Source organism: Microtus pennsylvanicus, chromosome 14 (assembly GCF_037038515.1).
Source record: "Microtus pennsylvanicus isolate mMicPen1 chromosome 14, mMicPen1.hap1, whole genome shotgun sequence".
Classification (NCBI taxonomy): Eukaryota; Metazoa; Chordata; class Mammalia; order Rodentia; family Cricetidae; genus Microtus; species Microtus pennsylvanicus.
In genome coordinates, this window is record NC_134592.1 from 22,501,459 (window position 1) to 22,524,727 (window position 23,269).

Below are 23,269 nucleotides of genomic sequence, written 5' to 3' on the forward strand. Positions count from 1 at the left end.
ATTTAATATTGTCAATGGTTCTTGCTACATTTTTTCAGATTCATTTGTAGCTCATAGAGGTATCTGCTCACTTCAAACCATGCACATTGAGAATTGTAGTATTTATAAGTTTTGTTAAGTATAATAGAGTGAGTTTAAACAGTATGCCTCTGTGAGTAACAATCCGTGCCTGCATCTAGAATGCTAGGAGAATGCTAGGAAGGCAGAGAAGTAGAATTGAAACTGTCCATCTCTACAGCTTCATGTTGAAATCCAGTGTCTTCCCACATGAACAGCATCTCCACACTCTTAGAAAATAATTTCCTACAAAGAAAAAATGCCTGCAAGGCACTACACAACTCTACTTGTTGCCTAAAAATATGCCTAAGAAAAGACATATTATCAGGGGCTGAAACTCCATCTTAGTGGCAGGACTGTTAAGTATCTAGCATGTGCCACAGACCTGGATTCAGACTCCAGCTCTGAGAAAAAAAAAATCAGTTTTGAATCAATGTTTATGATACACAGAAAAAAGACTTAATTTTCCAAAATTCTCTTTATTCTTTTTTTTTTTATTTTTCTGGAGATGATATATCGTTGCTGTTTGCTGTCTCACACTTTTCCACTTGTTTCCCATGTAGCAGTGAGTATAGAAGTTTTCCTCTCTGATTGCCTAGGTATTTCTTATTAAGTCTACTTATAAGGCCCCAGGCTCTGAGTACTCATCAATCTTCAACTATTAGGTAAAAAAATGTTCCCCTTCCCCTCCTGGTTGGTTCCTTACTTAGATCTATAAAAACAAATAAACTGGTTTACAAAAACTGCTAAAGAGCCCATTTTTTGATACTCATCTTTTTAAAATGTGGTCTTCTTTAATACAAAATGTTAATACCTTGTTTCTGATTGATCAATGAGATGGTATGAAAGGATTTGTTACCTTAAAGGGATAGATTTCTGTTCTGGGGATGGAAACTTCTTAATTTAATGTATTCTTCAATGACATATTTTCTGAGATCACTTTTCCAGACATTCAAAACCATTCATGAATCTCATTAGCCAAGCATCTCCTAAAGACCAAAATTCAAAACTCTTTACAGTGGAAAAATGAGTTTAAATCTGTGGATTTTGGAGGAACACATTCACTCTGTAGCTATAGCATTGTTTGCTTAAAATAAAAGCCATGATGAAGGAGATGGGGCTCCATTAGTTTAGTATTTGTCTAGAATATACACAGCTGTGGTTATGACTCTTATCACTCAGTTCCTAGCATTCAATTCCTATTCATTCAATGTCAGTTCTTACTCCTGTAATCACATCATTGGAAAGGTGGAGTAAAAAGGATGAAATGTTCAAGGTCATCCTTAGGCAATATAAAGATTTTAAGGCCTTCTCCGTCTCTACAATACTTCTACTTCATATGAAAGTCATTCTCCTTCAACTTATTTCAAATTTTATATAAGGTATGTATCATACACTCTATGAGTAACACACTAAGTGAAGGTGCTTTACCAGCAGCTGAGATGAACTGGTTTTAGTCACACAACAGCACACATTTACACACACACACACACACACACACACACACAAACACACACACTACAAATAAGTATATAAAACATTTGAAAATAATGCACGTGAAATGCAATTCCTTTTTGTTACTGCTTTCACCTTCATAGTTAAGTAACATGCTAGAAGGCTCTTAATCCATTTTTCTATTTATGTTTACTAGCTAGGAAGTTTCTGTGCCATTCTTGAGCTGTTAGTATTTTACGCAGGTGAGAGTAGGGATCCTGGGGTCAGCCTTCTCTTGTATATCATGGAGCCAACACTCTTCAGTTGCTCAGGAATCTACCAATGATGAAAACTCTTTCTCCTGTAGAGTGTATTTAGGTTTCCAGCTGCATGGCTCCTGGCAACTTACGCTCCTGCACCAAAAATCCAAGAGGCCATTCTCTCTTCCTCTCCCTTTTCTTGGCTCCTTAAATTTCCCCTCTTCTCTTCTTCTCTACCTAATTTCTTTTGTATTTTATATTGCTGTTTTACTGATGGAGGAAGGTCATTGGTTAATAAACAAACTGCCTTGGCCCATTTGATAAGCCATCCCTTAGGAGGGTGGAGTAGGCAGAACAGAATGCTGGAAGGAAGTGAGGTAAGACACCTCAGACAGATACGTTAGCTCTACAGGGCAGACGCGATAAAGCTCTGACCCAGGATGGATGTAGGCTAGAATCTTCCTGGTAAGCGCACCTCATGGTGCTACACACATTAATAGAAATGGGCCAAGCAGTGTTTATATGAATACAGTTTGTGTGTTGTTATTTTCGGGCATAAGCTAGCCAGGCGGCTGGGAGCTGGGTGGCAGGAAGCGGCCCACAGCTCCCTCAACATTTTACATTTCCAAAAGTATTTACCCATACTACTTTCCTTTCTGAGAATTATGTGGTTACTCTCATCTCAGAATGTAGATATTTATAAAGGTTATGGAAGAAAACTGTAAACAGTTCCTGCAATGTTTGCCTCAAAGAAAGATCTATGGAAAGGATACTAAGAGATGACTTTCTGGTTGTAATAGATTCAGGGATAAAGACAAAGCATGTAGCTCAGAAAGTTCAAACATAATCTTGCCACTGCATTATTCAGACATGTTTATCATAGCCATTCAAGGTTTGCCAACAAGGCAGATAATAGCTTTTACAAATACTGGAAAGAACAAACATAGCCTTGTTTGGACATATCTGTGTTAACTAGAGAGAGAATTCTTCACGTTCCAATCTTGAAATGTAGGCAGAATAAGATATGTGTGTTTTAAGACTTTGCTTTTAACCCAACTGTTAAAGATGCACTTAAAATAAATGTCATCAAGTAATTGCTACATCATTATGTCAACAAGCCTATTCACTGGGAGCTGGCTTTTGGGTCTGACAAAATGCATTCATTAATTTGAACCCATTCTTTTTGCTTTAAGACGGTACTTAAAGCTTTTTATTAGTAGATTAATTTTACAAAATAATGGATCTCATTATGTTCTTTGGTACATGTAAAGAATGCATTTATTGGGCTGGAAAAACCACTTAGAGTCATATGTATCTACTATAAGGCTTTAGAGATGTTAAAAATGGACCACTTGTTTTACTGTCCACACACACAGTGTCTAAAAGTTTGCTAAAGAAAACATACAAAATACAAATGAAAGAAAAATATTTCTGTAACTAATTATACTTTAAAAATTGTGAAACAGAAGTAGTACTTCATCCAGTAGTCAGAAATCCAAATTTGAGTCAAAACAGGCAAACATGAGGACATGCTGTGAGGCAATCGATGTTTAGTGGGTTATGTGCCATCTGAGGACTGTCTGGGTTCTGCGAATATTTTATGCAGCTAAGAAGGAGCAAGAGGAGCAGGAAAAAGAAGAGATTTCTTTACATATATCTTTTTTGTGTTTGAGATGTTAGGTTTCTACCATTAACAAGATTTTTTTATCTTCCTTAATTGCATTAATCTAGTTAGGAAACTATGGACTCTTTCAAACCGACTAAGGAAAACTAGGGATTTCAGACAAACACATCTTCATAATCTTTTGCTGTTTTCTCTTATGATAGGAGAAGCTTTTTTTAGTATTGATATGCAATGTGAACCTTATTTATAACTTCTATGTCACACTATTTGAGAAAGGGGATCAATGCTTTTAAAGTGTATATTCTCATATTCATATTTAATCTTTAAATTTCAATTATATAAATGAAGTTTAGTTTGATCCAAACCTGCTTTTCTGAAAAACCAGTAAGGTTTAGAATAAGCAGTCTATTAAATAAATTAGCTTTTATGTCATTCTAAAATTATTTTTGAGGTCTTAGACTTCTGAAGAAAGTCCTTTCTTCATGGGGATCATAAACAAAATATGTCACAAACTCCCAAACAAAACTGGTTCCTACATTATGTAACTGAGAAAATGCATTAAATGTGGATTTAATCTGATGCCAACATTACAATGACTTATTATACTTATCTTTTAATATTTGTTATTGAACTATGGGTGGACTGAAGAGATAACCTTGTAGTTAAGAGCACTAGCTGCTATTGCAGGGGGGCGAGTGTTTGGTTCCAGTACATGCATTGCACCTCACAAACTTCTGGAAATCCAATTTCAGAGGACTGTAAAACCGTCCTCTGGCTTCCAAGGTCATTACTGCTTATGTGACACACACTTGCAGATGCACACACTTACTCAAATACTAATTAAGTAAATAAATACATAAATAAATAGAATTTCACCGATAAAGAAAAGAAATTGTAGTATATATAAGAATTTGAAAAGGAACTCACTTAATTTTTCAGCTTCTCATCTGAACTCACTTTCTAGGCTTTCAGTTATTCTTCACACGCAAAAGGATGATATTCAGGAAGAACCTTATTTTCAAGAAATGGCAGCATTGATTAAGGATTATAATATTCATGTTGGAAAAAAAACTTTATCCAGTTTTAGATAATCAACTAAATTCAGGATCGTCAACTCTTTCTAATTACAATCTAAGACTAAGGGAGGCCCACCCAATGGCAGAGGAGACAGCCTTTGTCTGAGTAGATCCTCTGTTTTCATGACTGAATAAACAGCTCCTTGACCATGCAATCAGCATATTCTTTCAGAGGTAGCAGCAAGTCAAGTCAAGATGATTCCGGTGGATCCTGCTTCCTAAGTCTTTCTCAGAGCAATGTTCTGTGTGAGCCAACTGAAAAGACATTCTGCATCTATTCTTAACTTGCAAAGTTGAGTCTTCACTGCTCAGCAGCTCTGCAGAGTTAGCAGAGAAATCTTGGTTTCCGTATTATTCTCACTTTTGTTTCTAACAGGCCATATGGGTCCCTGGTCTGTAAGTATCTTAATTCTTTCCATAATGACAAGAAGGACATCTGCTGTTGGACACTATCACTGTGAGAGATCTTCATGTTAGAAGCCAGCACAGAACCTGTTCTGAAAACAGCGCTTAGAAAACAACTCATCTACTGCCAATAATGAAAATGTTGCCTCAAAGATTGTAGAAAATGTTGATGAATCTTATACTTACCAATACAACAGCACAGTTCACAAGCATTTTGTGAGATTTCTTTGCTGAAGGGAGGGTCTGTCCACTCTGCCCCGTTTGTTAGAATGGAATTTAAGGGTAAAAATTTTACGGTATGCAGAAACTGAAAAATATTTTTTAGGTCTTTGTGTTCTCTCTGTATTTGTTTCCTCTATACAACCTTCTAGGTCCCTCATTTGTACCATCACATTTCAGACTGATTAATTTTCTTCTACTGGTATATGCAAAACAAATCTGGTGTTCAGTCAAGCAAATGTAAGTCATTTATACAACTTTATGAAAATATTCTTTTATGAGAATATTTTTATGTGAATAAATCTGAGTCATCCTTTTAGTTTTATAAATTATATATATATATATAATTTATAAAACCTATATATATATATATATATATATATATATGTTTTATAAATTTTGTAAATGTAGGAATAAAAGTTTATATTACTATTGTGATCCATGTTTTGAGAATTAAATTTATTTTGTTTTAATTCTGAGTAATACAGAACTATCATTTATTCTGACATTAATTTTGTTTTGGTGTCTTTTGTGTGGGTGCACAATCACATGTATATGGAAGTCAGAAGCTGACAATAGGTTATCTCTTTTTCTTGCTTCTCACCTGATTGTTACACAGTCTTTCTATAATTTCACTTTACCAATCTGTTTAGGCAGGCTTGCCAAAGGGTCCCAGGTATGTGCCTTCCCAGTACTCAGATTACAGGCACCGAGCATAACACCTTGCCTTTTATATTGGTGAAGGGGATCTAAATTCATGCTTGTATCAGGCAATTTATCCCACTGAGCCATGACTCCAGTCCCCAGGTCATTTTTCTTGGGTGCATACTCAGCCTTGTGTTAGAAGCATGTTCTATATTAGAAGTAAAGAAAAGGATAACATGACTGCACTTTATAGCCCCAGAGAAGCTAGGTAACAAGGAAAACCCTCAGAAGGACAAATGGATCACCCTGGGAAGGGGAAGTAGATGTCATATCCTAGGTAAACTGTAGGTGGGGGGTAGAGGGAGGTGGTGGGGGATGGGAACATGAGGAATCTCGATTGTCAAGTTGGGAAAGGGACAGAGAAGGAGAGTAATGAAAGAAATATCTTGATAGAGGGGGTCCATTATGAGGTTAGGGAGAAACTTGGTGCCAGGGAAAATCCCAAGAATCCACAAGGATGGATTGCTAAAACTTTTAGCAATAGTGGAGAGGATTCCTGAACTGGTCTTCTCTTATAATCAGATTGATGATTATCTTAATTGTCATCACAGAATCTTTATCCAACAGCCAATAGAAGCAAATGCAGATATACACAGCCAAGCACTGGGCCAAGCTTCCAGAGTCCAGTTGAAGACAGAGATTATGGATTATATGAGCAATAGGGGTTAAGATCATGATGGAAAAATTCAGAGACAGCTGACAGGATCTCGTGGGAACTTACCTACTCTAGACAGAGAGCTAGGAGCCTGAATGGGACAACCCTACACATTTTGCGTGTAGGTGACAGTTGTGTAGGTTGGTCTGTTTATGGGGCCCCCTAGAAGTGGGACTAGAATCTGTTCCTGGTCCATAAGATGGCTTTTTGGAACCTTTCCCCAGGGGTGGGATCCTTTGATCTGCCGATATATAGGGAGGAGAAGCTCGGTCCTGCCTCAACTAGATATGTCAAGCTTTGCTGAATATCCCTGGGAGTCTTATGCTCTCTTAATAGAGATGGTAAAGGAGTAGATAGGGGGGTAGACAGAAGGGAGGTAGGGGAGGGAACAGGAGGAATGAAGGAAGGGAGAACTGTGGTTTGTTTGTAAAATACATTTAAAAAAACAAGTATGATCTAGTTTCTTTCTTTCGTTCTTCCCAACAGTCATTAGGAGTCAACACTATTTCCTGTTCCAGTCAATGCTAAGAAACGTATGTTAGTGGTCAGAGTGTGTTCTGCACATACCAGAATTCACTGCAGGTAGTGGAAATTTTGAAACTTTTGGTTGGGTCACAATACTTTAATTCCAGAATTTAGGAAGCAGGAACAGTCAGATTTCTGAGTTCAAAGCCAGTCTGGTCTACAGAGCAAAATCTATGACAGCCAGAGAAAACTTGTCTGGAAAAAAAAAGGGAGCAAAAATTAACAATTTATCTAATATGAAAGGTAATGTTGTATATAAGCCCCTGAGCTAATTTTATCTAATTTACATGGCCAGGATGATGACCTTACCTTCAATAGGTATAGGGTCGTCTTTGCATCTACATTTTTGTTATACAGCCTTATAATGAGCTTTCCCATGATTACGGAAAATTCCTCTGTGATTTGTCTCAAGATTTAATCATGTAATTTATTTAGACACCAATATTATTCCCTTCTCCAAAATGGAAAGTATTTTTAAAAATAATTTCAAAGTGTGAATCTTCTTGATGGAAATCATGTTCTTAAGCAGTTAGCAAATTTTCTCAAATTCGATGCCTGATTTCTTGGGACTTGGAATACTCTGAGTGTTCAAAGGATATTAGCATTAGAAGACACCCAGAAGGGTATGGTAAACGGAATTTTAAAAAATTTGGAAAATTGAGACAGTTAAATAAACTTAGAATATTCCCATTTTAATTTGCCCTCAGCAGATGTACTGGGCCAATCATGGTGAGAGTCTTTGCACCCCAGCTGCAGAACTTCACCATCTCACAGGAAGGATGAACTGCAGACGCTTTTCACAGAGCTGTTGAAGCAGGAGATTGGGGGATTTGTACTACAGTTGCATAATGCATTTCAATATGCACATATAAGCCCAATCTCATTTCATGATATTCTGCCTTAAACATGATTGTTTTCATAAAGGTTTCTTCAGAGATTCTTGAAAGTTAGGTTAGATTAATTAGATGAAAGTTAGATTAGGTTAGAATTGCACAAAGAGAAAACTTGAACCAGTTTCTTTTCTCCGAGAGTCCTGCCATGAAACTGTTCCCTTATGGTCATTCTTACTGTACCTTTGTTAAGTATTGCATCTTCTTTTAATTTATCTTGGGAATCCATAGTTGTTGCCCTAGATAAATAAGTATAGGTATATATGCTATGAATATGTAAAAATTATGTACAAAATTATATTAAAATATATAATGTAAATTGGTCCTGAATTATGTTTACATGAAGATATTTAATCACTTTTGTCTTCTTTCTCTTCTCTCTCCAATTTCATATTTTGCTACTCTCTCATTTTCTATCCTTTGTCTTTTTGTCTATATATATTCACTCACCTTTTACCTGCCCCAACAATTTAGTGGTAGGAAAATGAGTCATATTTAGGTCCATAGCAAGTAAGTGAGGGAAAAATATGCCTGGAATAACTTAGCTTGTATTCTCATCTTCTGACCAACTAAACTTTAAAAGTATGATGAGTTTTGCTTTGTTCTTGAAGGTCAAATTGTTAAAGATGTGATAAATTATTTTGGTAAAACATGCATTAAATAGTTTATTTCTTGCCTCTTTACACAAATCTTGCAATTTTGGTAAAAGCAGAGACATTAGAGCTTAGTCTTATACATTACAGAAGTTGAAAAACATAGAGTGTTTCTCATTGTGAATATTGATGAATTATAGAAAATATTAACCTATTATTTGAGAAATGTTTATTATGATATTTATATGAGAATTACATTTAAAATCAAATATCAAATGTGTTCAGACTATATGGTCATATTTCTTCATATACATGTTGCTAGGGGAAAATTACAGCATTTTTAATTTATATGTGTATCAAGTAGTAGTAGCAAGTTCCACATTGAATTGAATCATAGTATTAAAATGAACAAAGAAAAAAGTATTCCTTTTTGGTTTTAATTTTTCTGCTTTAATATTTGTACCCTGCTGACAACTTAATGCAGCCACTAGCATTATGAGCATCATAGCCAGGATGAAAACATATTACTGTTACACAGATTACCTGTCACTCTGTTAGAGTCAAGTGACATTTCACAGAGATTTCTATGTGGAAATCCTAAAGTCCTACTGGCATGTATAACATTATAGGTTCATTCTGAGCCATGATATATCATAAAGTTTTTATCATTCAGCTTGAAAAGTGGCACTCTTTAAATGATAGATGTGACCTATACCTGATTTTGAAATGAAGAAAGACCCATAGTATTGACAAGAAGAATAATTATTAGAATTCAAATTTGTTTCCATGTTATAAGATTGCTTAATTTCCATCTTGAAGACATAAAAATAATTAAAGAAGAAGTATTTGTTTGTGTGAAAGAGAGAAAAACACTTCATTACAATCAACAGGTGCATAGAATTAGCTTTTCCATTGTTAACTAATTCATTTGGAAAGGTATCTGACTTAAGCCATGCAGAAAACAGTGATTTCATTGTGATTCTATGAATCGTTTTTTTGTTAATCATATTTCTTATTTCTTTGTTTACATTATCATTATTAAAAATACTTTCACCGCTCTAGAAACTACATGACACAGTGTTATTATCCTCATTGTCATTGATTTGTTTCAATGGTTATGTATTTCCAAGGACAATGTGACACACAAGTAAAAGTCTCCTTGAGTAAGAAGTATCTGTTTGTGTGTGTGGTGTAATAAGAGGTAGCCATTGAACATTCATTTTGCTTTGAAGAGTTATTTGAGAAGATGATAAGCTTGCTGCATAAAAAAGATGTCATTATGGGTTAAAATTTCATGCTTTTCCTTATGGTGACCAGAAAGAAACTCTATAGCCCAGGTAACTCATGAATGACATTATCTTAGAAAACTAATACTTATCAAGGATATTGTGAAAACTAGAAAGCGAAATAAGCAACTAACGGTTTAATTAAATTACTAAAGACCTAGAATTTGTTAATCTGTAGTAGATGCCAAACACTGCCCCTTCTTAACAAGATATGTTATTATGATTTTAACAAATTGTACATGATGTTATTAACCGATTTTAATAGATTGGTATCTATTAATACCACCCAAACACGAGTGCTTCTTTTTTTATAGAAATTATTTACTTTTCATTCTTTTCTTAATTGTTGTAGTAAATGACAATAGTCCTTTTTTAAAGACTGAGAGACTAAAATGTATACATAAGACTGGCAGAACCAGTCACTGATAACAAGACCAATTGCCTTTATTCTATTTGCTTTTAATATTATATAAACAGAACTAGATAGATACAGAATTCTGGGCATTTTCTTTGATTACAATGGATGTTTTTGACTATACAAACAAATACTAGAATGCAATTTACACAAGTTCCCCCAAAGGATGAAAGTATCAAAGAAATCTTTTCTATGGTACATCAAATTTATGACATCATTTTTTAATGTTTATATTGTTTCAGTCTTATTAAATGGATTAGTAAAGCAAAAGTTAGAAAAAACAAATCTATGATAGGAATCTGAGAAAACTCATTACTTAGTCGATATTAAATTTTACTAATGTGTTAACATGATCTTTATGACAATCAGATTTCCATGTGGCTATATGCTATAACTAACTCCTCAGTACTCATTGCTTAAGGTATTTTGTTGTACTGAATTTTAATTCCTTCAAATTATGAGTGTTATTTAGCAGTGGTGCAATTTCCTTTTTCTTTGTTTAGTCTATGCGTGTATTTCTTACAGTCTGAATCAAGGCTCCACACATTTACCAAATCTACAGTCCTTTATGCTTAAGAGTCAACGGGTCAAGGAAGCAAAAAGAGAGTAGAGTCTAATACATGAATTCTTACTCAGTTCTCTTTTAGCCAGTTTCCTGACTTTGAAAAAGACAGCGCTTCACTTCTTTACTGCTCTAGTAAGCTTTCCGCAGGGTAAAAGTATGCACAAACATGCATTATGAACTTGAATACTCCTACAGCTAATGAGTGGTTTTGTTACAAACGCATTTATTGAACCACACTTTGACATATGGTCTGAGATTCTGCCTTTCGAAAAATCTCAGAGTTTAGATGAGGGATTCTCACCTCATCTGAATTTCTCATTTTTCCTACCTACAAAACAGGACCACTTTTTGAAATTTCCAATGATAAAAGTATCCAAGTCTCATTTAGACTGTGGAAATAAACTCTGGGTGTAGGTTGAGGCACAAATATTTTTCACATTGCCTGGGTGATTTGAATGTGATGTGAAAACTGAGAACAACTTTAGGTCAAGATTACTCATTTCTGCCAAAACTCTATGACCACCTTAGTAGAAAAAGTGAATTTTGTAAAATCATGTGTTTTATTGCAAAATGAGACATCCTGCTCTCTGGATAGATGATATGGAAACAGATAATTGTCCAGACAGTGAATTTACATTAGTGCTAAGGGTCTCACTGCCAGAAGCAAATTGAGAACCTTGACAAATGTAATTGAATATCACCACTTGTACCAGAGGGAGATTGGGAATGCACTTAAAAATGGATACAATGTGGTTCAAAGAATGAAATATGATGCATAAAAATGACAAAGGTCAAATCCACATTTAATTAATCCTCAGGAAAGACATATGTAATTAGCAGCTGTGTGGCAAAAATATCCCTGTCTGTGTGCTTGTAAAGGTGAAATCTCGCTGCTCAAGTGAGGGGCTACAGCCTCAGGGGAATTTTGCATTTCCCTGCTCAAGTTAAGCAATGCTTTGAACTGATTGGACAGAGTGTCATTAGGATACAGGAAATATAATTATCATATCTTGTCCTACACTCTTTGGCTAACCCCATGTTTTCTTCTTGACCTGTATTACTCTCTGATGTACCGTGGGAAATATATCCTATGTTTAGATTTAAGAATAAAAGCAAACACTGTTAATTAAATTCCTCCCTTTATGCAAGGAGATTAGAATGATATTCAATGTAAAATGCACTGTCTGCATATAAATTATTATGCAAGTAAGCAAATGAAAGTAAGCTATTAAAATAAAAATTTATGATAGTGCAAGTAAGAATGGTTCAGTTTTACTCTGAGAATATCTAAAAGATCATTCTGATTTCCATGTACTGTGAGGGACTTTAAATCTGCACAAAAGCTTAACTGTGTAAATTATTCTGAGCTGTTGTGTCATGAATATTTTAATGATGTTTATACCATATTGGTATCACCAATCAAAACCTTTGATTTTGATTTCAAGGGAAACCATTGTATCATTCAAGAAGTAAATTCATTATATACTGCCAAATGTAATATGCTTGACCCAGAATAGAGAAAAATTCTGGCAAGAGATGTGGTAATGTGAACTTCCTAGGTGAGGAGGAACATTTTTGTTCTAAAATGTTGTCAAACAATTCAAAGATACTCTTAGCCAATAACTTATTTTAATAATGTGTATATGTGTGTGTTGTATATGTATATGTGCACGTATATGCCAGTTTGTTAGAACGTATACTCATCTGTCCAGGACTGTGCAGACGCTAGATGCTGCCATGATATGATGAAATGATATTGGGTTGGTTTCCTAATTACTATCCATGTTTTTCTTTTCTTTTCTTTTTCCTTCCTTCCTTTCTTTACTCCGTTCATCTCTTATTTTCACAAGACTATCGAGTCAAGGAATTTTTTATAGCATCTTAAATGTTTCTTCTAGTCCTAGAGTTATAGACAAGAGCCACTATGCCATGCTCATACATGGGTATTGAGGACCTCATGCCTGTGTGGCAAAACTTTTAAGCAGTAAATTGTCATCTATCTAGTGTAGTCTATTGATAATTTCTTGATAAATTTCTTTCGAATTTTACTTTGTTTTGTTTCAATTTCTCATTTTTTAATGTATATAAGGGTGAACTATGCCCTCCAGCGGAATTTACAGGCTCTAAATTGATATGTTTTATGACATCTAAAATATTGTTTTGTAACTGAATTGTTGCTGTAGTTTATCTATATATGATACATTTTATTCCCTTCATGGTGTACACATTTGTTTATTCTCTGTCTCATATGAGTTTAACAATTTTGTTTATTACATTTAAAACTTAAATCAATGCCTATTATCTTTTATATTTGGGACACTGTTAAAAATGGATGGTAGAGTTAAATCATAATAACTTGTGTAAACAAGCACCTGTTTTAAATTATAAATTTTAAGCAAAATATATTCTTCATTTTGTTTAACAATGTGGTTGAATCAATGGAGAAAGAAGCAACCACTCATAAAGAACAGCCCACATCGCATCCATTAAGTTTACTTCTAAAAACTTAGGCATAATGAATCACTGTCGACCACAGGCCACTTCATCTCATTCTGTGGTCATTGTGGCTGCTGGTGGCTGAACCGTTTGTATCTCCAATTAGCTGTGGAAAGCAAACAGCAAGCAGAATTCTGAATGTTGTCCATATCCTTTGTAAGTTGTTTGCAGAACTGTGAAATGGAGGAAAAAAGCAAATAGGATTTTATAACTCTTTGGCTTATTAAAACCCCAAAGTTGGGCTTCATAGAAATTGTTTTGTTTTTTCCCTTAAATCCCTTTATTTTGCTCCTCCAACTTAGAAGATGCAATCCAGGAAGACATTTATGAGAAACCTTAAACTATATTGTGAGAAAGCCTCCATAACTATATTTTAAATTTGTTTGACAAAGCCTTAGGCCATTCAAAAAGTCAGATAAATGATGTGAAATTTCTTTAGCTGTTTTCAAGCCCAGAGCCATGAGAATAAAACAAAACTTGCTGCCTTGAGTTGATTGTAGCAGCAGGAGATGGGAACACAAGACAAACTCTAACCAGTTATTAGTAAAGAGAAGCAAAGGGGATTCAGAGGTCATCCTATCTTAAGAATGAGGAGCATGCACATGTATTCTGAAAGGGAATATTTAATAGATGTTAATTAACTCATGTTAGAGGTTAAAGGCAAACAGACAATCATAATGATACAATGCCCAGAATTAATGTTTTCTTTGGTACAACTATTCAGAGTATTTGGATTTGAATTTAGTGTTTAAACCAGGGATGTATAAATAATAGGGGTTGAGAAACAAGACCTAATTTTATCTGATTATGGATGAAAATAAATGCTAATTGTAGACTGTACATAGCTCTAGGGCCCAATGTTGTTTCAGACTAATAAATAAGGGAAAACATTTTCTAAAAGATCCAGTCACACACAGAAATCTCTAAGTACATTCAAAATGAGTAACTATGTGTAGAAATGCAAAGTAGTAGCCCTGGAAAGAGAAAAATGTAAATGCCTGCTGTCCAGCTACAAAGTAAGATGAGCCTGGAGAGGAAAACTTTTGTAAGCTTTAGTTAACGTAAATAATTCACTGTCTTTATCACTGTTTTTTAAAACTGTGCAAGGTTTAAAAAGTACATGAACCTTAGGCCTTGGACACAGACAGTACCAATCTGAAAAGTGATGAAAGTTCAGATTGCAAAGCAGACAGGATAAGCTGAGGTGAAAAGTATTTCCAAAAGCGGGAAATTCTCAGACAAAACTCCCCTTCATGCCCTTTGCTCTTTGTCATTTAATTTTCCCTAAAGCTCACACAGGTTCTGCATCTCCCACAAATAAAGACAACAATGGCATCTGTACCTGTGATAGCAGTGCTTTGTTGATGGTCTAGAAACCATGCACTAACATATCACCTGCTAACTCTGTTCTACCTTTTACTGTGAATTTGTTTCCTCTGTGGCACTCAGCTCTCTTCCCCTTACTTGTGTACCATATGATGTTATGCTCTCGAGGATTAATGCAGAGTTTAAGAGAAAAGGGATGGTGGTGCTTCTTTACTTTCCCAGAATCGTCTCCAGGTCAAGGCATGAAAAAACTGCTTAAAATGAATGAATAGCAGAAGGAAGAGTAAGATGGAATTGGGAAGCACATTGTCAAACAACATATGACCACCTCATGAAAGTTAACTTTTTCCATTGCAGTAATATTTTAAGTGTCAATATTAATTCTATTTGTCTCTTGTTATTGAATGGTAAACATAATAAAATATCAGAACAGACAGAGTCATGGTTTACTGCAAGCCTGGTCTATTTCTCCCTGGTTAGAGTTCCTTTAATTTGTGCCCTCTCTGATGATGTTTAACCACTTCAACAAGTATCACAAAGTATCACACAAATAGTAAAATGTAAGCAATAATGACATAGAAATGTGTTCTGGTTCAAAATATCATACTTTACAAACATAATTATATATATATATATATATATATATATATATATATATAATTTCCACTTCCAGATGAATAGGTATTTCTTACTGATTTCATCTAGGAGAGGTAGAGTTCCTTTTTCAAGGATGTAGGCTCTGGTAAGTTGTCCAATCTCCAGAGGATGGCCCATAACCATCAGTATATATGCATCACATATTGGATATATGTATATCCAACTGAAGTTGGAGTTGAAAGAGGGGAGGTAATACTATCAAAATATATTCTACACACACACACACAATTCTCAAGGAATTATTAAAATATACTGTTGACTGAGGTTTCTGTCCTGCCACAGTCATTCAGTCTCAAAGAAATGGAGAGGTCTACATTAATTATAAACTGGTTGGCCTAGTAGCTTAGGCTTCTTTTTAACTCTTATAACATATTGGCCCATTATTTTTGTCTGTTTTAGGCACATGGCTTGGTACTTTTTATGGTGAAGCAGTCACATCTTGTTTGCTCTGTGTCTGGCTTCCTCTGTGACTGGGTGACTACTGAAGACTGAAATGGCCCTCTTCCCAGAATTCTTGTTGCCTTGCCTCTACTTCCTGTCTGGTTGCCCCACCTATACTTCTGGTTTGGCTACTGGCCAATCAGCATTTATTTAAAATACAAGTAGCAGGGTAAAGACCATTGTCCCACAGTATTCCCACCCTCTTTTTTTAAACAAAAACTCTGAATTGAATCTCCTTTGTTTAACTTTTCTACTGACCATTATACATAACAACTTACAACCAACATTCTAAACAAAAACAAACACCCATAATCCATTTTTTGGGAATGTGGGCATTGTCTTCCAACGCATTGTCTTGCTAATTCTAGGTGCTGATAATCTTATGGGGACCTAAATAAAATTTACAATATGATCAAATCCTAACTAGAGTATCTTGTGAGGCTTGATAATCTCAGGTAGCAGTCTTTGAACTGTTCTGGATGTGGAACTCAGACATCTGGGCCATTTCTCCTAATTGGAGATTTCTCAGGAAGTCCTCTTTCGTCAACCTGATTTTTTCTTAATGTCGAATGAATCCACAGTCCCTCATTTCCTGTGGAAACAAAAGCAAAACTTCTTTTCCCAAGTAACATATCTCTTTTCCAAAGTAACATATCTTTTGACTTAAATTTTAAAGTCAAAGTATTTTCAATATATATCTATTGGATTAATCCAGCAGCATTTATAATCAAATGTCTTTTAGCAACTTTTGCTTCTTCCTCAATCATCAAACAATTAAAGACAACAAAATAATAATACATGGTTTCTCTGTGTATCTTTCATTGTCCTGGAATTTACTCTGTAAAGCAGGTTGTCCTTGAACTGAGAGAGATCTGCCAGCCTCTGACTCCCAAGGCCTGAGATTAAAGGTGTGTGCCACCACACCTTCAACTCACAGAGAGGTTGATCAATGGAATCGAATCAAAACATGGATATTAATCTACACATTTATGAACACATGATTTTTGATGAAGAAACTAAAATTATACAATGGAAAAAAGTAAGCATCTTCAACAAATTGTGCTGGCATAACTGGATGTCAACATGTAGAAAAATGAAAATAGATCCACATCTATCACCATTCACAAAACTCAACTCCAAATGGATTAAAGATCTCAATATAAATCTTACCACACTGAACCTGAGAGAATAGAAAATGGGAAGTAGCCTTCAAAGCATTGGCACGGGAGACCACTTCCTAATTATAACTGCAGTAGCACAGACACTGAGAGCAATAGTTAATAAATGGGACCTCCTGAAAGTGTAAAATAAAGGACACAGTCAATAATACAAAAAGGCAACCTACGGAATGGGAAAAAATCTTTGCCAACCCCACATCAGACAGAGGCATGATCTCCAAAATATATAAAGAACTCAAAAAATTAGACAATAATAATTTAAATAACCCAATTAAAATATGGGATACTGAACTAAACAGAATTCTCAACAGAAAAATTTCAAATGGCTAAAATATACTTAAGGAAGTGTTCAACTTCCATAGCTATCAGGGAAATGCAAATCAAAACAACTCTGAGATACTATCTTATACCTGTCAGAATGGCTAAGATCAAAAACACTAATTATGGTTTATGTTGAAAAGGATGTGGAGAAAGGGGGACACTCATCCATTGTTGGTAGGAGTACAAACTTGTGCAATTACTTTGGAAATCATTATGGTAGTTTCTCAGAAAACTGGAAATCAACCTACCTCAGGATCCAGCAATACCACTCTTGGGAATATACCCAAAAGACGCTCAATCATACTACAAATTTACTTTTTCAATATGTTCATAGCATCATTATTTGTAATAGCCAGAACCTGGAAACAACCTAGATGCTCCTCAACTGAAGAATGGATAAAGAAAGTGTGAAACATTTACATATTGGAGTATATTCAGTGGTAAAAATCATGACATCTTAAATTTTGCATGTAAATGGATGGTATTAGAAAACCCTAACCTGAGTGAAGTAACCCAATCCCCCCCAAATGAATATGATATGTACTCTCTCATAAGTGGATACTAGTTATAAGCAAAGGACATTGAGCCTATATAGTTCATGATCATAGAAAAGCTAAGTAATAAGGTGAACCCAAAGGAAAAGATATATAGATACACCTGGACATTGGAAATCAACAAGGTCTCCTGACAAAATTGGGAGCATGGGGATGGTGGGTAGAAGGAAGGGGAGAAGGGGAGGGTTGAGGAGAATTTAAGGGAATGGCATAGTCAAGATGGAGGAAGGACAGATATGATTGCAAAGAAAGAGATACCTTGATTGAGGGATCCATTATGGGGTTAACAAGAAACCTGGCTCTAGAAAATTTACCAGGATCCACAAGGATGACCCCAGATAAGACCCTAAGCAATAGGGTACTGAACTGGCCTTGCTCTGTAGTCAGACTGATGATTATCTTAAATATCACCATAGAATCTTCATCAAACAATAGATGAAAACAGAAGCAGAGACCCACATTGGAGCACTGGACTTAGCTCCCAAGGTCCAGTTGTAGAGTGGGAGGAATGGGAATATGAACAAAGAGATCAAGACCATGAAGGGTTTATGCACTAAAACAGTTTACCTGAGCTAATGGGAGCTCACCAACTCCAGCTGGACTGGGAACGAACAAGCATAGGACCAAAGTAATCCCTTTGAATGTGATTGACAGTTACATGGCTGGGACAGACTGAGGGGCCACCGGCAGTGGCACTGACATTTATCCCTACTGCATGAATTGGCTTTGTGGGATCGTATTCTCTTTGAATGTATATCTTGCTCAGTCTAGATGTAGTAGGGAAGGGGGCCTTGGACCATCCACAAAGCAAAGTAAGTACCTTAACCTCTTTTAGGATTAGAGGGTGGTGGGGTGGGAGCTTGTGTGGAAGGAATGGGAGGAGAAGAGGGAGAGGGAATTTGGATTGGTATTTTTTAAATCAAATAAAAAAAAACTCTTAAAAAACAAAAAAAAATAAAATATAAGTGGCAGTATATAGACAATTGTCCCACAGCAATATACTTTAAATAATGCTTTGTGTCATAAACTTGTATCTTGCCTTTCCCCAAATCTTTCCTTTAATTCTTCAGTCACCTATTACATGGTTACTCATACATGAAAAATAGACATACCCAAATATATGAAAGATATTTGCTATTAAAATATTTTATAGTTTTACTGATTATACTTTTGAGGATATTCTGAGCTTTATATCTTTAACATATAATTAAAATTTGCTACATAGGATTATTTGAAATTGCTCATGATTGTAAACTTCACATTTTTCCTCGGTTCTCAAACTTTTCCAGTACTGTATATGACAATTGGCAAGGGAGACACTTGCCTTTCATTCAGTAAATAATGAAAATAGATTTTCTCACAATCTCAATCAAAATGCAAATACTGAGGGAAATAATTTATTGTTCTATTTATGGTTTGAGAGTGGTCTATGAGATATTGGTGTTTTATTGGACTCTCCTTGCAAATTGGCTATCAATGCTTCAAAAATTAATATTATTGTTTCGATGGCTGATTGAACAGCTATAATTAAGTATAAATTTTTTAACTTCAGTTAAAAATATCAATAAAATGATAAGTTTAAACTTGAAAGTACTTTGAAAAGTCAAATGTTATAACACTGATATTCTTATGAAACACAAGTAGATTGAAAAATAACAATGACAAAGATAATGGAGGCTCTTTTAAAAACAGACATCCTATTTTGCCTTGATTTGCATATTATAACCTGATTTTGATTTAAATGTCAAATGTGTCCCTGCATATGTTACTCATAAATAAACGGAGCATTTCAGAAACAGTGAAAAGGAATTGTCACATTTTTCTACCCTGGTCATTCTTTAATGATGTTGAATTTAAAATATGAAATCATTTATGAGAATAAAGATAATAGATCTTTGGTAAACCTATTTTTCTTATAATTTTATCTGTTCAAAATACTGTGCCAACCTTGTGGTAAAACCACAGAGAGAGCAATCTAATAGCTGTATAATAGCAGCAACATCAATGCGAATAATTTTATTGTTAGATTTCATATTAGTGATTATTCTCTAATAATAGATGAGCAGAACGGAGAAAAGAGGCATTCATTTCTATAGGAAATGTGTGCATGGAAATTACCTGAACTTCAGTAAGAATGGCTGTGCCTTGAGCTTATAGCAGGATTTTGTTTTTGTTCATTTGTTTTCTTGTCTATTTCTTTAATGAACCCTTTGAAGGTAAATTGTAGATTGTAGAAAAATGGGAAAGCAGTCTTCTGTCATGAAATTGGCGGCTGACTTAGACTCTTACGATTCTTTAAAGCATTAATACATTTAGCTTATTATGTCTGGTGTCCAGGAATCTTTAGGTAGTAGGTAACAAAAAGTACTGAACTCAAAAAGTAGTGAACAATAGTAGCTAACTGGATCCCGATATTGACTTAAGTATTGTCTTAGAGAAAAAGGTCCACTTAGTACTTAACTGTGGTGTGTTGAGATGCACATTATATAAAATTTGGCAATGCACAATTCAGCAAGGACAGTCACTCCTTCCAATAAACAAACATTTGCTTTGTGTAAAGCTTCTTGTTTACAAACTATCTTCAGTTATCCCAATGATCTTTCTATGTGACATTTCTATTTATTTTTCCAGGCCTACAAATAAACCTAGCTATTGCTGGACAATTAGTAATTTAATATTAACAGCCAGATTCGACAAAAAATTTACACCAGGTTATCAAATATGTCATTACAAATCCATGTTCTTAATGACTAGAACTTCATGTCAGGCTATTGTTAATTAATTAAATAAAGAATTGCAATATAAAAACAACATGATCTAAAATTTCAAATTATTGCATTAGAAATCAAAGGTGAAGGAAAAGGAGAAAAAAGAATTACTTACATACATTGAGGTACCTTATTCTGTAAGATTTTTTTTTTTCAGATTTTAATAAGAGCCATCGGAGAGATTCCGTTTTGCAGAAATAATCAAAAAGTAAAAGTGAAAAGATAAAGCTTTGTGTAGGATGCTTTAGGGGTAAAGAATAAATATCACCAGATGGCCTTGTGTAACTGACAGAAGGAAGAATTGACTTTAAAATCTTATCTTTAACATTCCCAATGGATTAAATAGCTAACAGAATAAATAAGGAAATTTTGTGTAAAATAAGGGAGAAAAATCAGATCACTGGCTGCTCCGAACTGATCATAAATAGCCAAATATGATAAACTCATTGTTCTTGTTCATATTACATCTTTCCCACATATATGTGCTAAAAGAAAGAAGAAAGAAATGTATGGCTTGCTCTTAAGTGTACTGAGACAATGGGGATGTTCTATCGGGAACTCACCAAGGCCAGCTGGCCTGGGTCTGGAAAAGCCTGGGATAAAACCGGACTCTCTGAACATAGCGGACAATGAGGACTACTGAGAAATCAAGAACAATGGCAATGGGTTTCTGATCCTACTGCACGCACTGGCTTTGTGGGAGCCTAGGCAGTTTGGATGCTCAACTTACTAGACCTGGATGGAGGTGGGGGTTCCTTGGACTTCCCACAGGACAGGGAACCCTGATTGCTTTTCGGGCTGGGGGGAGACTTAATTGGGGGAGGGGGAGGGAAATGGGAGGCGGTGGCGGGGAAGAGACAGAAATCTTTAATAAATAAATAAATTAAAAAAAAATAACCATTTTGCTTATAAGTACAGTTTATAACGTACATGGAAATATTCTGTCTATCAATATATAAAGGATATATATAATATATATAACCTTTTAATGCTACAGGAAAATTATAATAAATCATTTGGCATTTTCTATAGACCGTCAAAGCATGGATTGTTTTTAGTAGGAATATTACAAATAAGATATTCACATATATGGGACTATTTCCAGAAGCTATAAATAATATATAGTGTTCAATGAAAGATTGTTAGAATATTGCATAATATGCGTGTTATCTCATAGCTATATTGTTAAAGTCAAAGACATTCTAAAATAAAATGGTCTGATAAACTGATATGCCCAAAGAGTTATTAAAAAGAGAAAATATATGGTTAAAACTACTGGTATTTTGTTCCTTGTTTTAAAGTAAGTAGAGATATGGGAAGTAGAAATGATGAAGACACAGCTGTCTTTTCTTTGGTATCAGGCACAACTCACTGGCTATCTATTTTCTCCACATCTGTTTTTCTGGCAGTCTTTGAAGCTGTCATGTACACAGCTAGCAGGAGCTTTGAACTCAAGAAATCTAGACCTTCTTCCTTTTTATATTAGTGTTAGTAATTCTGTAAACCACACATGGCAGACTATACAATTAATTACACTAATCTTATCAGTGTGTGTGTGTGTGTGTGTGTGTGTGTCTGTCTGTCTGTCTGTCTGTATGTATGTATGTCTGTGAAGAACAGAGGGTGAATATAGTCTTCAAAACCTCTGTTGAAAAGTGAGTAGAGAAATGGTTCAGCAGTTAACAGCACTCAATTACTTAATTTCTCATATTCACAGGGAGGCTAACAGCCATCTGAAATCACAGTTCAAGGGTATCCTTGTCTGGTTTGTAAGGGCATTCACACACATAATGAATAGACATATATGCAGGCAAACACTCATTCACATAAGCAAAAATAAATCCTTCAAAAACAGCAAAACAAAAACCCAGTATATTTTAAAACTAAAGGTACATAGAAGAAACAAGGATTTGGTGGGGGTTGGGGCTGTCCTCAGAGAACTTGTATACCATGTCATGTCACTGAGAAACATTTTTTTCTGTATGAAGCTAGAAATGAATATATTAAATAATTTTGCCTATAAACCATATAGTATCATGAGAAAACAATTAAAACACCAACACCCTACCCTGTAATTGGTAGTCTTTTGAGTATGTCTCCTACGGTGCAATTCAGGATCATGGCTTGCCCTTCATTTTGCGTTACAGAGTCCATTGTTATTCCCCATTATTCTGTGGTGTGAACTTCATTCATAACTTCAGATAGGTAAGTATTATCAATTATATCTTAATTAATCTATTATCTACACTGCTTCCACATTAATCTCCTAGACCATCTCTTTATTCAGAATCTTTTTTGTAATGTCAAGATGATAGAAACACTTCAATATATCAATAAAGTCAACACATTCACAGCTCCTGAACATGAGTCTTAATTAAACTGGCATTACTGTCCAAAGACTTGAGATTGAGAACACAAAAACACACGTTATTGTGTTTTAGTTGGATTCACTGTGAATTCACTGATGTGGTTCCCCAATTTGAAGAACATTTGCCCTTCCTGTGTTCTATTTTGTATTCTCCTTGTAAATGATAAGCCTTCTGCAAGTTCTTCTTCATATGCATGCACTGTAAAATTTATTTCTCCTCCCCACCATAAGCAATAGCAAATGTCTCAACATTTGTTCCTTCATGATCCTTTACAAGACTGCCTCTTATACAACATCATTTTTGTTTCAGATGTTCAATAGAACATAGAAAACATAACATAATCAGAGACTAATACATATGGTTGAAAGAGCAAAGTTAATAAACATAGAGATTTATTAATATTTCCTGGATATATTTATTCAAGTTTTGTTCCTATTTTCTTAAACTGGA